The sequence below is a fragment of the Platalea leucorodia genome (genome assembly GCF_965183815.1).
Source record: "Platalea leucorodia genome assembly, chromosome: 3".
Lineage (NCBI taxonomy): Eukaryota > Metazoa > Chordata > Aves > Pelecaniformes > Threskiornithidae > Platalea > Platalea leucorodia.
The window spans coordinates 126,478,145-126,500,594 of record NC_138825.1 but is presented as its reverse complement, the minus strand read 5'-3'; the positions used below and the strand labels follow the sequence as shown (position 1 = coordinate 126,500,594).

The 22,450-nt window shown below is 44.8% G+C and overlaps 1 protein-coding gene across 3 annotated transcripts in view; it reads right to left on the bottom strand.

The window, feature by feature from the left end:
- The window catches only part of NCOA1 (nuclear receptor coactivator 1), a 185,491-nt gene extending 163,261 nt beyond the window's left edge, over nt 1-22,230 (bottom strand). For all 3 annotated transcript variants that reach the window (XM_082307544.1, XM_082307545.1, XM_082307546.1), the window contains exon 1: nt 21,983-22,230. The gene's annotated coding sequence lies outside the window, so the exon portion shown is untranslated. The remainder of the gene's footprint in view (nt 1-21,982) is intronic.
- Nucleotides 22,231-22,450: the final 220 nt, after the last annotated feature.

Genomic DNA, 22,450 nt, shown 5'->3' with positions numbered 1-22,450 from the left:
TTAAGTATATTTTTAATAACTAGTAAGGCCTTAAAAAAATTAAGCATATGAACAAGGGTTGAAGCTACTAGAAAGTGAGCAAATTATTTGATGCTACCAAGAAAAAAAACAAACTGGAGGGGACTATAATTTCCTAAAGGCATCATAAAATCTATTCTGACCCTCCCATAATGAAGTAAGGCTTTTACTTGGATCTAACTCACTATAACTTGCTACACAACAATTAGGTCTTGTTACATAGCCCTAACAAAACCTTACAGAAAGGTAATTAAAACAGGTGAACTCTTTGCATTCCCTAATTCTATAAGCAAGGCTACAGCAGGCTGCAGAAGAAACATATCCAACCCCCAAGGGAAACTTGCTTGCTAAAATATTAAAAAAAATGGAGAAAGCCTTGGGTAAATGCCATTCATACGTCAACATCAGAGATCGGTCATCAGAAATTCCAGCCTTTGTTCGAGGATAACGCCTCCTACCCAAGGAGACGTCTCACGAAGCTCGTCATTAACTACAGACACATCACATCCAAGCCAGCACACAAGCAAGGAGGCTCTTCCCACCAAGACACCGACGACGAGGACGACTGGCTTATCAGGTGAATCATCAAGGTCACAGACACCCTCCCATGTTCGCATTCCTCAAACAAACCAAAATGGAAGATAAATATTTGCATATCACTGCTAAATCCAAAGACTTAATGCCCCTTATTAAACACGAGTACGTAGTAGCTCATTACCACCGGTGAGAATCACCGTTTTCCAATAAACCAGTGCTTTGCTCGGGGATTAAAATTTCCAGAGGTAAAAATGTGCAAAGTTGTCAGCCGCTACAGCACGTCGTGTCAGTCCCTTCTCCCCGTTCCAGCGCTGGAGAAGACTTGCATGACAGCCGACTACATGAAGATTGACACTTTTACCTCCCACCAATGACTGCAGCAGCCTAGAAACTTTTCCCGAGTAGCCTGCTATTCTGACAGACATTTGTATTATTACCATATTCTTTGTAAACTGAGCAATTAATGCAACGCTGACTTGGCAACTCAATCAAACACAAAAGAAACCTGTCCTATTTAGCTGCCTAACACATCCAAGCACAGGCAAAATTTGCACCATTCTACCAAAGCCCCTCCCTTCCCACCAGAAAAGGAACAATAAGAGATTTTTCTACAAAAATTAAATAACTTAATTAGCGTGCATAAGTACTTACATCTATCCTTGAGCCTTCTGCCTTCCATTCCAGCCTGCTCTCATCTTCCCTCTCTTCTCTAATACCTTTATCCAGTTTTCCTCCTCCCTCTTTTTCTTTTCGTTGTCCCTTGTTTCCCCTCCACAAAGAGAAACGTTCGAAATATCAAAGCAGCATCCTCTTTTCCATGGACACTGCTCCTTCTATTCCTATAATGGCTTTTATAGTTTTTCTTCTTGTTCACTCACTGTTTCTGCAACCAAGACTGCGAGGTGCTCCCTTCAGCAGGGGCTTTTAAAGGCGAGATGCTTTGTTGAAACATTGCCTGCCCAGGGGCACGTAAAAGGAACTCTGAGTGCCCACCACACACACACAAAAAGGTTTATAATTTTTTTTAACATTATTAATACCAAAAGAATGCAGCCAGAATCATGGAATAAATGAGGACCAACATTAAAATATTTGTGTACTTGTTTACTTCTCTTGCTAATGGTCCTAATTGTGGAGGCTACTGTGGTTTAGTAATTTGCTTCTCAGGGCACAAAAATTATTTCTAAAAATTCAGTAATGCCTATGAAACTTTGTTTAGAAAAAGAATAGGCTCAGATCAAAAGAAAAGTACCCGACCTGCACCCATGCCCAAGAAAGCAGACCACGGCAAAGGCAACGCATGAGGACATAGGGAATTTCTTCACCGTGATGCTACACGTTGAAAAGTTGAAAGAGCAGAGCAAAGATCCTCAAATAGCATTTCAAACCGGAGAGAATATGCTGCAAATAGTATTAGCCACCAAGGCTATTCATTTAACAGGTTTCTGCCGCAGCCAAGGTGCGCCAAGGAGCTTAGAAAAGCATTCAAAGGCTTGCTGGATCGCATTACAGACAGCACTTCCATACTTATGTGCCATAAAGATTGAGTTCAACCTAAATATACATCCACTTAAAGTGACAGCTATCCTTTTAAAAGTAAAAATACTTCTGAACTTTTCTAAAAGTTTTCTTAAACGGATTAACCTTGCTTGCAAAAGTTTCCGAGCAGTCTGGTATCAGTACATCGTGCTCCTGTGCTGACGATTATGTTCAAGACCAAATCCAGCTACACGTCTACGGGGAACTGGAACGCCGAGCCTGTAGATGTACTGCAATGGTCTTTTTATCTAAATCAGTTTAAATAAATAGAATTTGCATCTGGCTGGAGACAGGGTACAGATAACAAGCATTCCTGACACACCAGTTGCAAAACCTGCACGCTGTGGTTTGAGACTTGTTCATTTCTACAGTTCAAGACGCCTGAATTCTGGTCTCCTCTACAGCCACAAAATCACTTAACATCTTTTGCTATGAATTTTTACAGCAAGATGGCCCACGGCGAGGGCAACAGCCCTTGCTGGCATGGCTAACAAATTTATTCATGTTGGACATACCTGGTTTTCAGCCAACGTTTTAACAAATTTAAAGTGGCTTAAACTAAGAGAGCAACTCTCAAGCTGTGATGAAGGTACAGAAGAAAAGCAGTGGCAGGGAAAGAATCTACATCAGCTCTAATTTACCCCAAAAAATCCGCTTGGATGATCCTTTGATACCGTTTTTCATTCTAGCCCCATAATATATCTAGCATGTGCAAAAAATACAGGGTCAGGAGCATCCTCTGCTCTTGCTATAGCAGAGCAACCAGAAGCATCATGGATTCAGAGCCTTCTGCAGACAATCCTTAGACTAAAAAACATTCACGATCTTATAAGCAAAGAAAGTCAAAAGGAAAAATAAAAACAGAAAACAGGGAAGGAGAAAAGCAAGCTAAGACTTATGATCTTGCGAATGACCACGGTTAGTCCTCAGTCGCGAAGGACGGCCCTCGCAGGGATGAGCACCTCTAACTGCCCAGAGCTGCCCAGCCGCCCCCGGGATGTAAAGCGGGTCTCCACCACCAACACAGGAGCTCTGCTGCAGGTCTAGCCCCTTCAGCCCCACGCCCAGAACTCCCAGGCTGGCCAGTGGACACCGACATTGAAGATTACCATGGCTTTTCCCCAGGTTTAAGTGAACGGGGTCATCACAGACGTAACAGCCACCATTATCTTGCACGAAAGCAGTTCCCATTTGCTTTTTCCTCACCGGCACAAGCCGAAGCCTTCTCCTGACAAGAGCTTCTCTCCGATGATGCATACAGCTCTTGTCCTTAAAGCAATTACACAGGCTATGAGCTATTCACCATGTCAACAACAATTTCTCTCCTACGGACCGAAACGGCTTAGAAAAACACGCCGCTCCAGTCTGCTTCCCTGCTGAAGAGCATCTCTTCACCCGAGCACACGCGCACGGGAACAAACAACAGCTCCTCTCGCCAGGACGGAGATCGTGAAGCTGCTCTGTCCAACTCCAGGTAGTAAACACTACGCAAACAGAATCACTTGGGAAGAAGGATTGTAAACACGGTACGTGATAGAATCATAGAACGGTTTGGGGTTTAGGGACCTTAAAGATCATTTAGGTCCTGCCAGGGGCAGGGACTTCTTCCACTAGACCAGGTTGCTCAAAGCCCCATCCAGCCTGGCCTTGCAATGAACATCGTTCATTTTTCCACAGCTCGTGCAAACCTATTGCTGCAAGCTTTTCAAAATTATTTCAGTTTTACTGGTTTCTGGAAATAACTGGTTAAGCTACCGAGGCTCTTACAGCTCCCAGCTCCTCACAAATTCATGTTATGAGCTGTGGTTTCCTGTTTGTTATGTTTTCCAGTAGACTTAAGACATTGACTTGAAATAAGTTACTTTGCCCCTGCCCCCCCGCCAGGTTGAGATTAAACTGTGTAAACATCTGTTTGAGGTAACAAGCTCGCCTTGCTTTCAGAAGAGGAAAATTGCCTAAATTCAGGGTCGTTATCGCATCCCTTTGTAAATATATACCTCCTATATTATTTTTTTTAATAAACCACGCCTCAGTGAACATTTAAGTGTTCAAAAATAAGCCGAGAGAAAGCTTGAAACTCATTTTAATTACGCTTTGATAAAAGAGTCAACCCATTTCTTCATGCACTGAAAAGCAGTCATTTAGACTGTCATCTTAGCGAGTGAATTAATTTTCTTAAGAGCAAGTGAGAAAACGAGAATGATTTAAGTTAACACTGAGCACCTAGTAAATGCTTGCAGCGTTTACCCAGGTTACGCATTATACCACCCTTCCTTTAGGGAAAAAGGTCATTCGGGCAGTAAAAGCAAAATACTGTTGAGTCAGGACACCTGCAACCCAGCCCCGGTTCTGAAACCAGGCAGCTACAAGTCCTTGGCCGTGCTGCTGAAAGCTTGTGACTCCCTTTAGTCATCTGCGAAACGAAGCGCTGGGCGACAGCGCAGGAGCACGTCTGCGCGCGCGTGCGAAGCGCGATCTTTGGAACAAAGAGGCTGTATAGATACCGCGGCTCAGCCTGGGGTGTTTAACGACGTCGGGCCAGGTACCGTACGTGGCTCGTAGCAGTAAAAGGGTATTCCTGCGAGCAGAGTTTACTTTACTCGGGGTGGAGGATGTGTCAGTGTAAACCATATGAACACGCAGAACACTTCACCAAGAATAGGATACAGCTCGAGCAGCAAAGGCATACACGTGGCCTTTGAATAAACAACTTTGTTCTCCTTTTGGAAAGATTACAAAAAAAAAAAACCACCCAGCACAGGCAAATGCTCTCTGCTGAGCTGCTCTTTATTGGATGGAGATGTTCTGCTGCACTACAACGCGGGTTGGATCTAATTACCCTAATAGAGTCACAGTAGGGATGCGCTAACGATATCGTCTCCAGTAGGTCACCGGCAGGAGCTCTCCCTCCCTCTGCCGCACCAAATCTCTCCCGAAGCCGCGGAGCGGCACGCTCCGACTAGCTGGCCAAGGAGCATCCCGAGAAAGAAGCCGCCGTCGATCGGGTTGGGATAGTAACAAGGAAAAGAGCGTTTCAACCTAGCAGGCAAGAAATCACTTGCTGTGTGCTGCCGAGCTCAGTTGAGATGTCATCTGTGATCCCTGGCTGATGAGAGAAGCTGGCTGACATGAAATGGAAGGGAGGGAGCTGGAAGGAACCTCTTCTTGGTGGTGTAAACCCCGTAGCGCCGTCCCCTTTCTTCTGACAAAGCCAGTGTGCGAGGTGCTCCTGGCACTGCACGTGCATTTGGCAGATTGAGAAATCTGTTGCACTTTCATACAAGATTCCAGTGCATTAGTATTATTTTTAAACATACCTGCTTCTGGAGCCCCGTTACACATTATTTTACAAAACCTTTATGAAGAAAGAGTGTGAAAAGTTGTATTCGAGAAAAATCTTTAGGTTTTCTGCCCTTTTTTCCAGCAAGTCATCCTGTACCTTCTCATTCTCCAGTGAAGTCTGCAGAACGCAGGCTTTAACCAACTGTAAGCAAAAAGTGTTCTGTGTAACTACAGACAAAATTTTACACTTTCAGATGACGTTGGTAATTAATTTCTCTCTAAAAGTTACCATACATGCCAGCCGCCCCGGCCTCCCGTTGACAGATGAGGCGTATTAGAAGTCTGCCTCCTAATAAGCCGTTGCGCAGGCTGATAGAGGCGATGCCTTTGGAAACCCCAGGCGTAACACGCACCGCTCTCGGGGAGCATGCCACCGCTCAGCCCCGCCGCTCCAGCTTCCAGCTGTGGAAGTGCACTGGATCCATAATCCTACCTAATGCCCGCTGGGGCTCCAGTGACTCGCACCAATCAGGTTTTTTGCTGTTGATAAGGCTATCGCAGCTATGGGGTTTTGTCTTTGAAATATCCTTGAAATACAAAGAGTCAGAAGTTTCTTTATTAACAAAATTAGTAAAAAATATTCTCCTGGAAATGCATAAACTGAGTCACAGGGAAACGGACAAAAAGTCAAACTCATGCCCTCTGAAAACACCATCTCTAATAGAGAGTTATAAAAAAATTGTTCTAGGCTTCCCAAGAAATACGGTTCTGTTCATTTTTTGATATTTTGCTGCTCCACTTTTTAAAGCAGGTTCTTCATCATTTCACAAGGAAGCGGCGAGCAGTAGCGTTGCCAGGCTGTGCCAAAGAAAGGGCTTCTAAGAGACTTTCTCCCAAACATCAAGTTAAATGAGAAACAAGAAACCTCATTTCTTACAGCAACCTGTACATTAGACACAACAACAGCTGAAATCCTTATTGCAGAAACCCCTAAAAATTCAAGTTATGGTTTCAGCGTCAAAATGGAAATAGGGAGGAGCCAGCACCGGCATCTTTTTTTAATTCCACTGGGAAGCTTTTCTATTACTCGGTGCTTTCAGCCTGCGTGCAATTCACCATTTTGCTTGAAGCAAATAGGCAGCGCGAGGCAAGGCATGAAACGCTGAAGAGCTCGGTGCCAGAAACGACCAGCTCGGCTCACCAGCGTGACTCATCAGCCGGCAGCACGACCCAGCTCTCTCCAGTCCTGTGCTGGGACTTCAAAGCAATCCTACAGCCCACACCCCCCCTCCCGCCGCCGCCGCTGTAAAACATCGGGTCGTTTTCTCAGCAGAATATCAAATACAAGAAAATCAATTATTTACGTCATTCTTTTAGTTGCAATTTGCAAAAAAATAAAGATAGAAAAATCACTGTATTTACACAGCACATACATATCCACTACATTTGGAGCAGAAATGTCATTTAAACCATTCCAAGCAGAAATTACAGCCAATTCCAGAGATCCTGATAGGGTATAATACCCTAAACAAATGTTGCCAAAACATAAAAAAACAGATGGATACCACGTGCATCTGTTGGAAGCAAATACAACCTTGCCCGGGATAAAAATCTTCATAAACAATAAAATAAAGCCTTGCATATTTTTAGCTTGACTAAGAGGATTACACAAGGGTTTTATGAAGACATTTACACCAGTATTGACAAACTATACAGTAGCAATATGCCCGCTCGTGTAACTGCAGTACGCATAGCAGCCATTCCTTTGGGAATTGCTTTCAAATACCAAGGGAAAAAACAAAAAAACGATGCTTCACTCATGACACGGGACTCACCTGGCAGGGGGGAAAAAGGTGCGGTGGCAGCGTTAGGACAGCGGTGTCGCATCCAGCAAGGCTCATTTCCTCAATGCCACGGTCCCGAGGACAGTACTTTGAGTAAGTCCCCAAGATAAGGGGACTACTAAGGTGTAGCGCCACAACTATTGTATTACAAAGCCTTGGGGTAGAGCTTCACTTACAAACTTCCACATTAAGATGCAGATATTCAATTAAAGCAAACAAACAAACAAAAAAAATCCACGCTACAAATCTGACACTTGGGTCTCACCGTACCCTAGGATAAGCTTCATCACTATTAGTGAATTGAAGTTGAGCTGCAGTTGCAAGCTACATGAAGAGAGAGGTTATAAAGCCCAATGGGAAATAATATTCTATAAATTTCATATATTTAAAAACAAGTTTGCAGTTTGAAGCAAGACAGCAAAACACCACCGCCCTGTTCCCTCAACTTCAGCTCCAGCTTGCAATCTAGTACAGTTACATCAGCCATAATCGATATTTCTAAGTCATCGAGCGTCCGTCACGAGCAAGGTGGAAGCGTTCACTACTACCCCACGTGCACGACGACGGGCGAGTGCGTCAGTCCACGCTCCTTGAAGGATTGCTCAGCCCAACTTTACTCAAGCTGCACTTCAGGAAAACTCCTTCCTCCCCACCCCGGCTGTCAAAGCGCACCCAGCAGCCTCCGCGCTCAGTATGCGTCTTGATAAAGTGATATTCAAATGCAAAACCAGATTTTTAAAAGATGCTAATTACTGGCAGCATCTTAATGGCTTCATTAGAAACTGGAGCTCTCCATCAACGCCAGAGATCATGCCAGTACGTCCAGGAAAATAAACATTTGTTTCTTTCATTTAAAAAGGTATTTCTTCTTTAGGTATTGCCACAGCAATAAAAGTAGAGAGCACAACTCAAGGATTACAGTATTTCTTTTTTCAAAGTATCATTATTAAATACACATGTAATATATATTATACAAAAAATTGTATAATATACAATATAATTAAATATACATATATACTCAATAAGCAGCAGAGATTTTTCAATATATAAGAATCCATTTTCTGGGGGAACCATCACAAAAAAGCAAGGACATGTTGCTACTCTGTCACGACTCACTCCACAGGTTTAGTTTTGGATTAAAAGGTCCAGTATCTGTGCTGACTAGAAAGGATCATTTTGTGGTTAAAACACAGGGTTACACATCAGGAAAAATCTTGGATCTGTTTTCAGCTCTGCCATAAACATCCACTAAGATCTTGATCGAGTCCAGCTAAGCCAAATCAGAAAAAAAAAGACTCTTTCTTGAGAATCCGACAGTAATTCTGTGGTAAGAGTGCACTGTACTACTTACACCATGGAAATACATCATAATTACTCCCAAATAAACTAATGTATGAAACGGTTAATTCCTAGTGTTTGCTTGTGTAGACAACCTGACTTCTCGAATTTTTAGGAAACAATCATATTTACACGGGTGAAGTATTTCCATTCTAACACCTTCTCACCACTCTTCTGCAATTCAGCTTTTTCAGAAAAATATTTCCAGATTTGATGGCTGAAACTTCTGCCTCTGAAGTCGGTTTGGACTTTTCTTCCTTTTTGGTTGAAGGAGTGTTCTGGGGGGGGAAAAACCCACACCAAATTCCTAACAGCCCTGGAGAGCCTGTCAAGCTAACAACCAAAACACATCTACAGCTGAATTTCCAGAGTTGGCCTTGAACTCCTGGAGCCTTTAATCTATTGAACAGAAACGGTAGTACTTTCATATCTCACAAGAAATACTGAGGATGAATTCAAATGAATTTAGTGGCGGTGAAGCTCAACTACCATAGCTGCAAGGACTATAGAAAAAACAACAGAGCAATTCATAGAATTTCAAATTCAGAGCAACAACTCGAGTATCGGACCATACAAATGAATGATGAGGGTAGGGACACAAAAAAAAAACAAAAACCAACCAACACTGAGCCATTAACCAATGCTCAAGCAAAATCCATCCTTTGCTCTAAGGTAAGTGTCCTGATGCAAAAATCCAATATATAATTGTGCAATAGTATTTACAGGCATCAAAGCAGTGCCAGAGCGGAGCAAAAAAATCTGGCTCTTCTGCAGTGAAAAGGTAGTAACGTTATTTAGGCAACAGTTTTTATGTACGTTCTTAAATATTTAGACTTCTATGCCATGAACATAAATTACTCATCTGGGACAGGCTGCAAGTGAATGTTGTTTAATAGATATCACCAGCTTCAATAAATCAGGCTTACATGAAAAACAGTTAATAAGGCTCAAGTTGGCTATTAAATACTTCCCACTACTTATACAGCACATATTAAAGAAGTGCCTAGGTAGTAACTGAACAAATTCCCATTAAAACACAAATGCCAATGCCATATTTTACAATTACGTGGATACGGTGATGGCTATATTTGCCCAGCTCATGGCTGACTGCACTAAGGGTCTATTGTGGAACACAGACAGCTCATCCAAAGCTATTTTCACAACAGAAGTCTAAATAATCGAAATATTATGTCCTCAAAACTTTTTGTAAACTGTTGTGGCTGCATAAGGCCCATAGTCCAAAACAGTAAAGTGCAGCTAGAACTGAAAAAGAAGAGAGGGTAAAAAAATATTACATGTTTGAGAAAACAGGAGGGTTGTCAGCCATTTTTCCTGAATTTTTTTTTACTGTAAATATACACTAAATCGTTACTCAAATATTTATCTCAACAATTCCTGCTTATGAAAACTGCTGATATACTTTTAGTCTGCAAATCCTTAATCACAAGCATGTCAGCAATGAAGAGACTACAGTCCATATAAGTTCGTACGTGACATCTTATAAGTATGCCGCTACTTGCAACGAGGATTATTTGAATTTAAAGGCAGCTGAAGACAGAACTGAAATGCAGCTTGGGTGTATCAAGCCAACAGGAACCAAGGTAAGCAAAACGCAGACCACATATATTATTAAATACTATGCTTACATGACTAAAAAAAACTGTACTAAATATCACGTTACCCGACATTTCAGAGGTAAGACAAGAAATGACAAATATACTTGAATCATGGCAGTCCCTCCCTAAGTAGCTTATTTGTTTGTTTAGTTTCAGGCACAATGGGAGCTTGGGCTAATTCAGGTTGCCTGTTACTACCTCATTATAAATACTAATTACTGCTATTACTTACTAAACGTTTATTTGGATTAACCTATAATGCAAGCCAAGATGCCTTTTCAAGTCTATCTCAGAAGCCCAGCAGGAGCAGTTGTGATTCCAAAGCGAGTGCGAAGACGGTATTTTATATAGACTTTCTTCTCCTCTCTAACAAGCCCTAGATTTTTAGGGAGAATTCCAGCCTTTTGGTACACCAAAAATCCTTCAGAAGGACGCAGTCGTCGTGAGAAGTAATTCACCCACAGCAGCACGAGGGTAACTCTTAGGAAATGCAGGTAGGGCAAAGCCTCTTGGGGAGGGGAGAAGGGGGAGGCAAGTTCAACTCCTCTCCCTTTAAAAAGCGAGGACTTTGGTTTAAATTACCTTAGTAATGTTTTGCAGTTATGTTCAAAGTGCTTTGTGATCAGCTAATTAATCCTTGATACAGGGAAGTGACATACTTGTTAATTTTTGATGGGAGTAAAATCATGAAGGAGGACAAGCAAATTACTTAAGCCAAAAAAAAAATCGGGTTTTGAGCCATCTCAAAGCAACGAAACATAAAATGTTCTTTAGCAAACAGCAGCAGATCCTCAGTCTGCACACGAGCAATCACCAGTTAGTTCAGACCCTTCTGTACTGACTTAACAGATAAGGTTTGGATCATCTTTTTACCATTTCATAACATAAATGACTGAAATAGGTACTCAAAATGAGGCCCGAGAGCTCTACCCACCAGTGAGGGGGAAAAAAAAAAAAAGATAAAACCCAGATAAATTATTCTATAGACAGCAATATCCAGTGATGTCAATCCAACTAGCGTCTGCGTTTCCGAGTTCTGTGTTTCTTTAGCAAATCTGTGCCTGTGCACCAGCCAGCCACGTCTCCGAGTACATGCATACTAATTTGCTCCCACATGAGAATTCTCATAGGTCATTTTAGAGAAAAAAAGATAAGGGCTTTTATTTCTTTTTTTAATGAGGATGAGGTTCAAAATGGCCAGGTACACAAAACCTGTGACGTATTCAAGGAGCTTACAGAGATAAGACTGTTCATAACATTTTCAGGGACCTTGAACCGAGTATGTGGTAGCCTTATGCAGTAAAGTAGGAAACGAGCCTGGAATAAACAAAGCTTGGTTTCAATACTCCAGGAAAAAAAAAAAAAAACAAAAACCTCTCTGGAAACACAACCGACTGCAAAAGAGGAGAAAGACCATCTTCAATTTTGACAATCTGCTGTGAGCAGGGGGATGGAAAGAGCTCAAGGCTTGGACAAGGAGTCTTGATGATATAAATTGACGGCCACGGATGCCTGACCTTTCTACGCAAGTGATCTAATGCCCTCGCAAAGCAGCGCGGTGCCTTCCCCCAGGTGCGATACTGTGTTATTCCACCTCCACCACGCTCAAGACCACGTTATAAGAATTTCAAGAACCAGCTGAATGCAACCGCTGGATGAGGAGAGGAACCTCTGCCACCACCTGAAGACAAATTCAAATCCTTTGAATACGTTTGAGTCAAAATGATCGATGCGTCCACTCCACCCTGCCAGTGAACGACCATCCTGCCACGGGTGGATCAATCTACACGGATCCTATGAGCATTTTTGCGAAGACCCTCTCCTCCTCACTGCTCGACGGGAAAGCAGCAGCTCTCCTCCCGCTTTCCATGTTTGTCTCCTCTACCATGACCCTTCCTCACTTGTACTCTTTCATTATCTTCTACTGATGGAGAAACAGAACAGCCTTTTAGAAATTCCCAGCACTTGGAAGATGTAACTTCCACTCATCACAACAGAGAACACTTAATCCTACAGCCTGTTCACGGGTTTGAAGTTCCAGATAGCCCTTTTTCACTGCTAGGAACACAAGGACTACTTCCCTTGTGCAGAAACCTTTGTGGACGTTGAGAAATGCCTTATATCTACCTAAGTCATCTTCTGAAGGTGGAAACTACTTGCTGATTAAATCCAGTTTGCAGCATATCACAATTTCCTAAATTATTTCACCGGCAAGGGCTGATGAGAACAATAGCTCTGCGCTGAGGCACATGCATCATCCTGTGGGTTAGGAGAGAACTCATTTAGTGCTCTAAATCTCATTATAACTTGCTGATCGGGATGTAAAATACGCACTTATCTCTGAACTGAAGGCTTTTAAACAGCTTGAAACGAACCCAGCTCTTCTGTCTTCAAGTAGCAGTTGTTTCTTATTCCTCGCACTTTGGGAGGCCTATCTGAAGAACTCTCTTAGTAAACAAATTAAAATTATATTGCTATATTGGATTTAGACTATTTAAACCAAAAGCTAAATGCTGTAGACCAACTGTTCAATGAGTAAATGCGGATACAAGGGCCAAATACCGGATCTCCAAATTTCCCCGTGGCAAGCCGGACGAGCCTGTGCCCATCTGTGAAATGGGAATACTTTCCTGCTCTCCAGAGATGATGCTTGCACTTATAAGAAGTCCCCAGTAGTCTCTGGACAGCGAGGGGCTTTGTTTCAACAAGCAGGAGTTCTCAAAGGGGCATAAATTTGCAGCAAGACACGACTGCGGGGGCAGATGGAGTGGTGCAACCTCCGGTAGATTTAGTATCAAAGTTTTCCCCGTCAGCAGACAAACGGGCAGCACAGAGGGAGGAAAACATTTCCAGGCTAATAATCTTGGGGGGGGTTGTTGCTTTTTTTTTGTTATTTTTAACAGCTGTTCTGTGTATTTTCCCCTCGCACTTTAAACTTCTGCAGTGAAACTTAAATCTTGTTTAACTGGATTCGTTTAAACTGTTTTTACAAACCCCGAAGAGTTTATTTCCAGCCCGCCAGTTGCACGCGAAAGGTATGAATTACCGAAGGTAGGTATTTTCCAGCATCCAGGAGGAAACCCGAGAGTAAAAGCATGCTTCTTGGTTTTAAAATACCTCCTTAAAAAGCCCTCAGAAGTTATTTAATACTGTTTTCAAGAAGTCCACGGTATCTCTGTAATCATACATTCTGTGGCAAGGGTAGGAATTCAGGAATCCAGCTCTCCTTGCACGTAGCACCATGCACGCACACCTGTAAGCAAGTCAACAACCACAGCGACAAGCAGGGCTGTTCTAAGTTTGGGAACTAAGGCTGAAGTTTTTTTGGAGGCCATCAGCGGCAACGTGTTTCTGCTTTTTTAGTGACGTACGCACGCGCTCGGCCTCCCAAACCAGACTCTCCCTTCCTGCCCTACTACTGGATGACGTTTCTCCCGGCAGGACTTGGTCATCAACTTTTCTGCACCCCAAAACAAAAATCCCAGTGCTGTCCCCACCCCACCTAAAAAGCACACCGCATTCTCCACAAACCAGGACATAAAAACGTCATTTATTCTCTTTCTGCACCCCCCAGCCCTGCTGCCCTGGCCCGACCAACCTATGACACTGCCCCACCTCCCTAACACCGAATGCCAAATTTGCTCCCCATCTTCCACGCTCACCCCAGCTTCCCAAAGCAGGACTCGCTGCACATCCCCATCCACCATCTCCGTCCTCGCTGCCCCACGATCTCAATCAGAAGTGCGAGCACACCTGCAAACCCCAATTTTAAGGCTCTCCGCAGGTGCTGACAACTCCCGAGCGCTACACCGAGGGTCCCGCAATCGCTTACTCACACTCGGCATCGGGAATTATTGCCTTCAGGTGGCAAAATACCCTGTTTCGAAGTAGCCTGGATACCACGAGCGTGTGCGTGCCACAGTTTGGGAACCTCTGCTCTCAAGAACGAAAGCCATCGGATGCCTGTCATCAGAGCTACTTGTTGATGACGCTGAGGCTGCTGGAGGCAAGCCTTTTGAGGTTTGCTGGCAAATTCAAGGAAAGTTGCACCCAATTTAATAAATCTATATATACAACCAGAGCAGTCGAGTGCACCGGGTACTTGAGAATAACCTGTCAAGTCCCTTGTACGAACACCCTGCTACTTGGGCGAATTATCCAATTGCTGTGATTCTGTTTTATTCACCCGAAAAAACAAGCACCGAAATTGGAATATTTCTTTGTCTTGCAGGGGCATTACAAAAAGTAGCCAGTATATGTGCGATGCTTCGCTCGTATCAAAAATGAATGTCATAAAGCAGCTTTTCATCTAAAAACATTAGAAGAAAATTAAGTAGGTTGCAAAATCAAGCACTAAAAATTATAGAGCAACAGATTTATGGTCATCTGTGCAACCTTAATCCGTTCCACTTTGTTAGTCCAACCCATACAGTGAATAAGTCAGAGAATCTATGGAAAAATATCATGTGGCTACAAAATTATAATTACAGTTGCATCTGTTTTTCCTAACTTTTGAATGTTCAGCTTTACAAACGAAATAGCTTTTTGATTTAATGGAACTTCCCAGGTTTTGGTTCTAGTCTGCAATATCAAACTGTTCTTTTTTTGATATGCTGTATTGAAACATATTTCATCCACAACAGTATCAGAAAACTATATTAAATTACCACATTATGTCACATGGAAACAGATTTAATTAATAGAGTTTAGGTAGTTTATTTTTCCATTTTCACTGTATTTGAAAAATAAAGTAAAGTATATTTCCCAGATAGTTATTTTCCATACAGTGAGCTTTGTATATACAATATTGTTTCCGTTTCCAACAACAACAAAAGCGTAAAATCAGGCCAAATGCTATTTTCAATGGCATTTTTAAATTCATTAAAGCTTTTTCTCATTTATTTTGGGCCTTCAAAGGGATTATCACCATTGCATCTTCAAAAACACAGAACTTCATGCCAACTCCGTCAAGTCTGGGTAAACTGCTTTAAAGGTTAAGGACATAACTATTAATCTAGCTGTCAGAGGTGCTGGGATCCCACAACTTCCACTAAGCCTTCCGTGGATATTCCACACTGAAGGCAATCTGTTTACACCAAAATATGAATCTGGGAATGCGATTTCAGGCACCCAGGGAAAATTCACATAGAAGTTTTTTCACAAAGAACACTTAAAAACGACCTCTATAGAAAAATCCTTGCTGGGACAATAGGATACAGCTGAGAGGTACCAAGAAAGCTTGCAAACAGTATAAATACAAAGCATATTCTGAAACGCCGGATTTTCATAACCTTAATTTAAAAGAAAGCAAGAGTTACGTGCTGCCAAAGGCAGAGCTGGTTTCAGTCCTTATTCCTACCCTGTGAGTCAGAGAGGCCCGCATAACACGGTGTTTTGCCTGATCCTTCACCGGCGGCTCTCACTTATTCCATAAACCAACATTCTCAAAATGACATTTGGAGACACAAACAAAGGTATTTTACACATCAGTTCCATTCCAAGAAATTCCAACTACTCACACAATAGCAAATTAAGCGTCACACTAATTACATTTCAATACACATTAGGACTCTGTGCTCAACTTTACAGTAAGTTGAGATATAAGCACATTGTAAACACTCAAGTTTCATGTCCTCAGCAATACTGTGCATGCAGCATTTCATTATTAAATTTGAACTTACGAGTCGTATAATAATGCAGCATGATCTATTGGGTTCTGCTGTAAATGTTTCTATTGTAAATATTTCCAGAGTGTCCAGTTATCATTCCTTCAGTCCTAACGCAGCATCTTCCATCATTAAAAAATACTTGTCTGGTATTCACCTTTCCGCTGAGCGCCATTCGCAACTGGAGCATGGAAGAAAGTCTGGTGAACTCATCCTGCCAAGCTTCCCTGTTAAAACTCTGCTTGGAAATCTCTGCTCATAAAAAAGAAACAGGTAGCATAACTGCCAGCTGTTTACAGAATTAGTGGGAAGACCCAGGACTCATCTCGTCAGTAATTGCATTTAAGAAACACGTGAAAGACAAAGGGATCAAGCTTACGCGCCCAGCCTACAACAGGTTTAACTCTAGCCAGTTGTTTATTTTCACGCACGATTTTTCCAGTATGATTTAAAATAACTGGTCACAAGCATGCGTCAAAATCCTTTTCAGGTTAGTCAGACTTTTGTTAAAAAAAACTTCAAAGACAGAGGCTGACTAGCACTTCCACTAAAAAGTTCATCTCTCAACTTGTTCAAGATCCCTGACGTATGTTGATAAAGCTGGATGCAAAGTCTCAGATGAAGAGCAAAACACAGGCTCTGGGGGAGAGAAGAGAGGAAGGATAGGTAGTAAGTACGGTCTTCACAGGCAATAAGAAGAAAGAGAAGTTAAGGAGTCTGAGCTGCGAGATTTCTTGTACAATTTACATATGAATCTGATTTAATGGTCTGAAAAGTTCAGGGCTTTTCTCTCCTATTTCTTCAATCCGGGAGTTACACAATGTTAACAGAAAAGGCAAAATAAAAGAGAAAAAGATTTTTACTTTTCATTGTGAAACTCTCGGTGCCGGTTTACTGACGGATTATAATACCTACTTTTTTTTTTTATGATTGAAACAGCAAATACTATTCTGAAACCTTCTGGACAGGGGATCACCGTGCTGTGGGCTGGAATCTCTCTCCCCTCCCGAGGCCCTTATTTCCAGAGACAGCATATGCTGCCTACAGGAGAAACCACTAACCTTCGGTGTATAACGTTATCAACACCTAACCATTTCGATATTGCGTGATATCATTTAATATCATTTGATCCCAGGGGAGTGTTGTGATTCTAAACTTACCCCTCCATTCACAACGTGCATTCCACATACGTAGGAAAGCTACTGATCTGTTTGGGGTTTAAACAGTTCCTCATTCATAATTTCATCATATGAATACAAAAAACAAGCCTACTTCTTGCCTTGCCTGGCATATTGCCTTATTTTTGAAGTCTTCACACTCTGAAAATCCAAAAAAATGGGACCTTTGGGATTTCAGATGTCACATTAAAAAGGGGAGGAAAACTTAAGCCAAAGAAACGCTGTTTCAAGCTTGTTTCATAGCATATTCCATGAGAGAGAATTAAAAATAAACACAAAATAAACATAAATAGCTCAAAATAGACATTTTAATGATTTGTGTTCCAGAATAGCTAATTGCAGGATCAGCCTTGATGGGGACATTTCTGACACTTGTTTAAAACAGGACCTAACACTTAAGGATCTTTTCCCTCTGCAGAAAAATACAAACACATTTACGAGCCCCTCCCCGATCAGCTTTAAGAGGCTGACAATTTGTGGATCCTTAGAGCAAAATATGGATACTGTAGAGTTCACGAACCCAGGCAAGTCAGCAAACTGTTGACTTATATATTCACTGCACTGTTTTCCCTTCCTAGATCACCTTCCTGTAACTCACCAACTTGCATCAGCTTCACTAAATCAAGGCAAATCTCTGCGTGGACACAGGCTGGTTTAAACACGACTGCCAGGGTAGCTTGCCTCAGCTTACAGAACGTAATAAACCAGTAAGCAGGTTTAAACAGATTTAAGAATATCTATGTGCAGATTTACCTAAGTTGGTTAGCAAATCTACCTAGTTTAGGCCACGCAACCCTGTCCATCAGACCCAAGCGCTTGGGTGAGGATTCTCACTGCAAGGCCTGTGCACGAAAACCCGTCCTCGTTTTTCCCCCCACTCACCCAAGGGCATCTAAGGGAAACATCCCGCTGCTCCTTGTGCCGAGACGCGTTGGAGTTACTTCCCAGTCAATTGGGTCAACCACACGAGAACCTACCTATCTTTTCAGGGGAAACACCAGGAACAGTATCGCAGGATTATCAGCGCAGAAGCTATTTAGCCTGCGTTTTCCCTGCGGAGCGTACTGGCTCTAGCCCAAAGCCAAGCGAAGCCTAGTTTCTAACCTACATTCCCAGCCAGGTAAATTAGTTCAGGCTTAAAGAACCTCCAAACCAGTTCAGCAGTTTTTTTTTCCTTTGTAAATGACAGCAGCCCAGGTAAAGCGCATGGTGCTGACACATCCTTTATACCTAGACCAGGCCTCCGAGTGCTTCAAAATTTGTCCCACAGCAAAGCCGCAGCATTTAAAATGGTCAACTTTACACGGAGATGCTGCTGTAGTGGTAAAAACCTGTTCTGCATCACCCTGACTCACATCTGCGAGGCCAGGTATGCAAAGAGTTGAAGCCATTTACAAGCAAGCCATAATTTTTAATATTGCAGCTACAAGCAAACATCCTATTCCAGATCCTGCTGCGCCAGGGGAAGAGGTGAAAGCTCCTGGCTGTTCTCAGACCGATCAGCAGAGCTGCTCCCGTGAATCCTCCCTCGCCCACCGTGGCTCCGACGGGCTGGATCAGCCCCGGCGGTGGGGAGGCAGGCAGGAGGCTCGGCCAGGCGCCGGCAGTCACCTCCCAACAGACCATAAAGCGCTGGTTCGCTGCAATGTTATTAAAAAAACCCAAAAAACCTCAATATTAGGCTGCTAATATGCTGCGACTACCAACCCTCCTGCTGCCCACCACCATCCAGCTGCTTCCCCGTCACAACTCCGCTCCTCCACCTCTATAGAGTTTAGGCTGGAAGTTTTTGGAAGCAGAGGCCACTTTCGCTCTATTTTGCATCATTTCTACCCCACTGCAAACCCGGTCCGTGCCTGGGGTTCCTGGATGCTGCAGCAATACAAATAACATCGAACCGCCAACAAAAATTGCTTGTTTGTATCTACCAGCAATTAAAGCTCGTATGTAGAAGTGGTGGCCACATGCTACGGGGAATTACACACCGCGTCGGCCTTTCAGGAATACCTGGTTAAAATATTTACCTGTTAGTCCAAGCCCTTCCTGCTTAAAATCCTGTCTTTAAAGGCAGAATCTAACTTTAAAAACTATTTTTTTTTTATTCCTCCTCTTTGATCAGCGAGATAAGAACGGCGCTTCAAAGAAACACAGTCAACCAAGCAAAACAAGAATAACTCGTCATATAAATAGTTTTCTTATACAAAATATACTGGTTTTCAACTGGCAAACTATTTATGCAGGAGACGGGATATTTTTAGTAGTAGCACTCACACCTTCATTTCTGGCAATCCCTGCGAAGTCTCATGCAAATTACCCCCCTCAGATTAGCAAGCAACAAGGTGCTGATCTCCAGCAGATCTGTTCCTTGAAAATATGCTTATATAATTAAGGAAGCCTAACAATCCTAAAGGCTTCGAATATTTGTAACAGCCCACCCAACAACCATGCCAAGAGACCCACGGCAAGTCAACAGAGGGCACATGTTCCCAAACGCAGACTTTTACAACGTGAGAATGACAGCGATATTGCTCCAATAAATCTACAGTGGAAGTGTATGACTAATTGTATGAATTAGTCATGCAGTTGTGAGCATGTGTCGTAGCATTATCAGAGGGCAAGGCTCGGGGAAAACACGCACGCTAAAAATCAAAGTTGGCCCGTAGTGAATAAGAAGTAAAGGCCTGCCTGAAGAGCCAAACCCCCCGCTCGCCTCTCAGGAAGCCTATTTGTTTTGGAAGCAAGGATTTGCGCTGCCATATTGTTTGGCAACATGTTTCAAACAACAGATACCCATCTTGAGCAAATAAGTTGAGATTTAACATTTCATCATGCCCATCGGCTTTGAGCCAGGTGCAGTATTGCCAAAGTTACTACTGTTTATTATCTACCATCAAGAGCTGTTTGTCCCCTTAAGTGGCAACTTGAACTTTAATCATTTTCACAAAACAGCGCTGCAAAGCTGCGGATACTACACCACTTACCAAGCTTCTCTGAAAATTTGTGGCTTTGCCTCTCTCTTTTCCTGGTTTACAATGTTTCTCTCCCTGCTGCTGTGCAAGAGGCCTAGGTATATAGCTACAAATGCACCACATACTATGTATACTTCCATACGTAACATATATTTTTTTACTTTCTCTTGTATAAAAAAGCTGATGGCCAGAGCAGAAAGAGTTCAGAACACATAACATGTTTGCCGAAATATTCTGCAGGCGGATCACAGCCTTTAAACTACAATGGGACAGCGCATCTCCAGAAAAGTAAGCGAAGCATCCTTTTTTTGTTCATATAAATTTACCATCTTGCTACTAGAACTCACCAGGTATATTACTCCTTTTATATATATATATATATACACACACACACATGCAAATTTTACACACACACATATATATGTATATCCTGCCAGCCCACACAAACCAGGTCTTTTTTTTTTTTAACAGTCTAAACCAGCACGACGAAGAATACGAGCCATGAGACAGAGTGAAGAACATATAAGCACCACCCACACGAGTCCAAATTTCCAGTTTTAATATACTTTGCTGTGTCACTCTTTTTTTTGGCTATGCCGTATTTGGGTTGTGAAAACTGGATATCTACCGTACGCTGATGAAGCTTCCAGTGGAAGCAAGCGGCAGCCCCAGACGGCTCTCCACACCTTTCCACCTTCGCAAACACGCTCTTTCGGGTGCAAAAAAAAAAAAAAAAAAAGAAAGAAAATCAGGAGATCGACACCCAACGCGCACGACCCAGTTCTCAGCCACTGAAAGGTCAAAACGCACCTAGGAAACTGGAGGGCTTGAGAGTGTCTAGCAACCTACATCGGAAGGAAACAGCCTTTCCACAACAGATTTTTCTACCGCTAAATGTCATATTCCAGCGGCTACAGCCCCCCCGCTGCACAAACCGGGGCTACCACTTGCATATGCACTGTCAGGTATTTGGGATTATTTGCAATCTGCTGCTGGTCCGCGTCTCCAAGAGAGAAAGGAAGGAAATTTAGGGCAAGCGCTCTGCTAGGAGTGGGGAGGCGGACGCCAGCTTCACCACCAGCCTCCTGCAGAGCCCCCCCGAAGCCGGGAACCCCTCCGAGGAGCCGGCTTCCCCACGCACACCCCGCCTGACAACACCACCCCGCTCCGCTGGCCCCAAAACCCAGCCGGTACCTCACGGCCACCTCCGCCTCTCCCTGACCGACCCATCGCTTGCCTTAGCGCTGAACTTACTTGCCTCCGCTGACAACCAGAACCGCCTTGCCGGGGTCGTGGGGTGGTTTTGGGGGGGACACTGACAACACACGGCGGGGGGACACGCACAGACGATGACACAGGCAGACAAAGAGCTGTCACCTAAAACACCGCCGAACCGAGCGTCCTCCCTGCCCAGGGGGGTCCGCGGGCCCCCGCAGGCCCGGCCGCGGCCCCGCTGCCTCCCCTCAGCCATCTTCCAGCCGGGAAGGGGCTGGGGGCGGGGGGGGTGAGGAGAAAAAACTGCTTTTTCACTTTTTTAATCAACTTTAAATTAATAAGGGGGGCGGGGGGGTGGTATTTGGGAAAGGGAGGGCTGGGATTTAACCGCCCGAGGCGGGAGGGGCTCGGCCCTCCTCAGCCCCCCGCGGGGGACGGAGGGCGGGCGGGGGGGGGGGGGGGGGAGGCCGCGGCGCCCCTCCGCGCTCCGCCCGCCGCCATGGCAGCCCCGGGGCGGGGGGCCGGGCCGTCGCCCGCCCCCGCCGTGACAGCTGCGCCTCCCCGCAGGCCGGGGGCTACGACGGGCGGCGGGGAGCGGGGGGCGGCGTGCCGGCCCCGCCAGACACACCCCCGCCCTGCGCGGCGGGGCAGCGGGGAGCCCCGGCCCGGCCTCCCCCCCCCCCCCTTCCCCGCTTCGCCTGCCCGCCCGCCCTCCCCTCCTTCCCTCCCTCCTTCCCTCCCGCCCCGCCGCCAGCTGCGGCGCGGCCGGGCGCCACTCACCTGCCGCCGCTGCCTGGGTGACAGCCGCCTCCCCCCCCGCCGGGGCTGAGGCCGCCGAGCTCAACGGGCAACGCGACAGCGACTCCCCCGGCCAGGCGGCGGGGGCGGCCCCGGGGGGGGCTGCCGGTTCTCAGCAGCCCCCGCCGCGATCGCGGTGACCGGAGCTGTGGCGGAGAGGGGCGTTGCTGGGGGCCCCGGTTCCCGCTGCGGGGCTCCCGGGCACCCGGGGCCCCTTGCCTGGGCGGCGCGGCGCGGCTGCGGGGCTCCGGCTCGCTCGCCGCTCTCCCTCCCGGCGGGACGGGGCGGAGCTGGGCACGGAGGACGAGGGGGGCGGTGTCGGAGGAGGCCGCCGCGGCCCGGCCCGGATCCCTCCTCCTCCTCCCTCAGTCGCTGCCGGCCGCCATCTTCCCTCCCCCGCCGGCGCCGCGGCCCGGCCCGGGCGGCAGCGGCAGCACCGCGGGGCGGAGG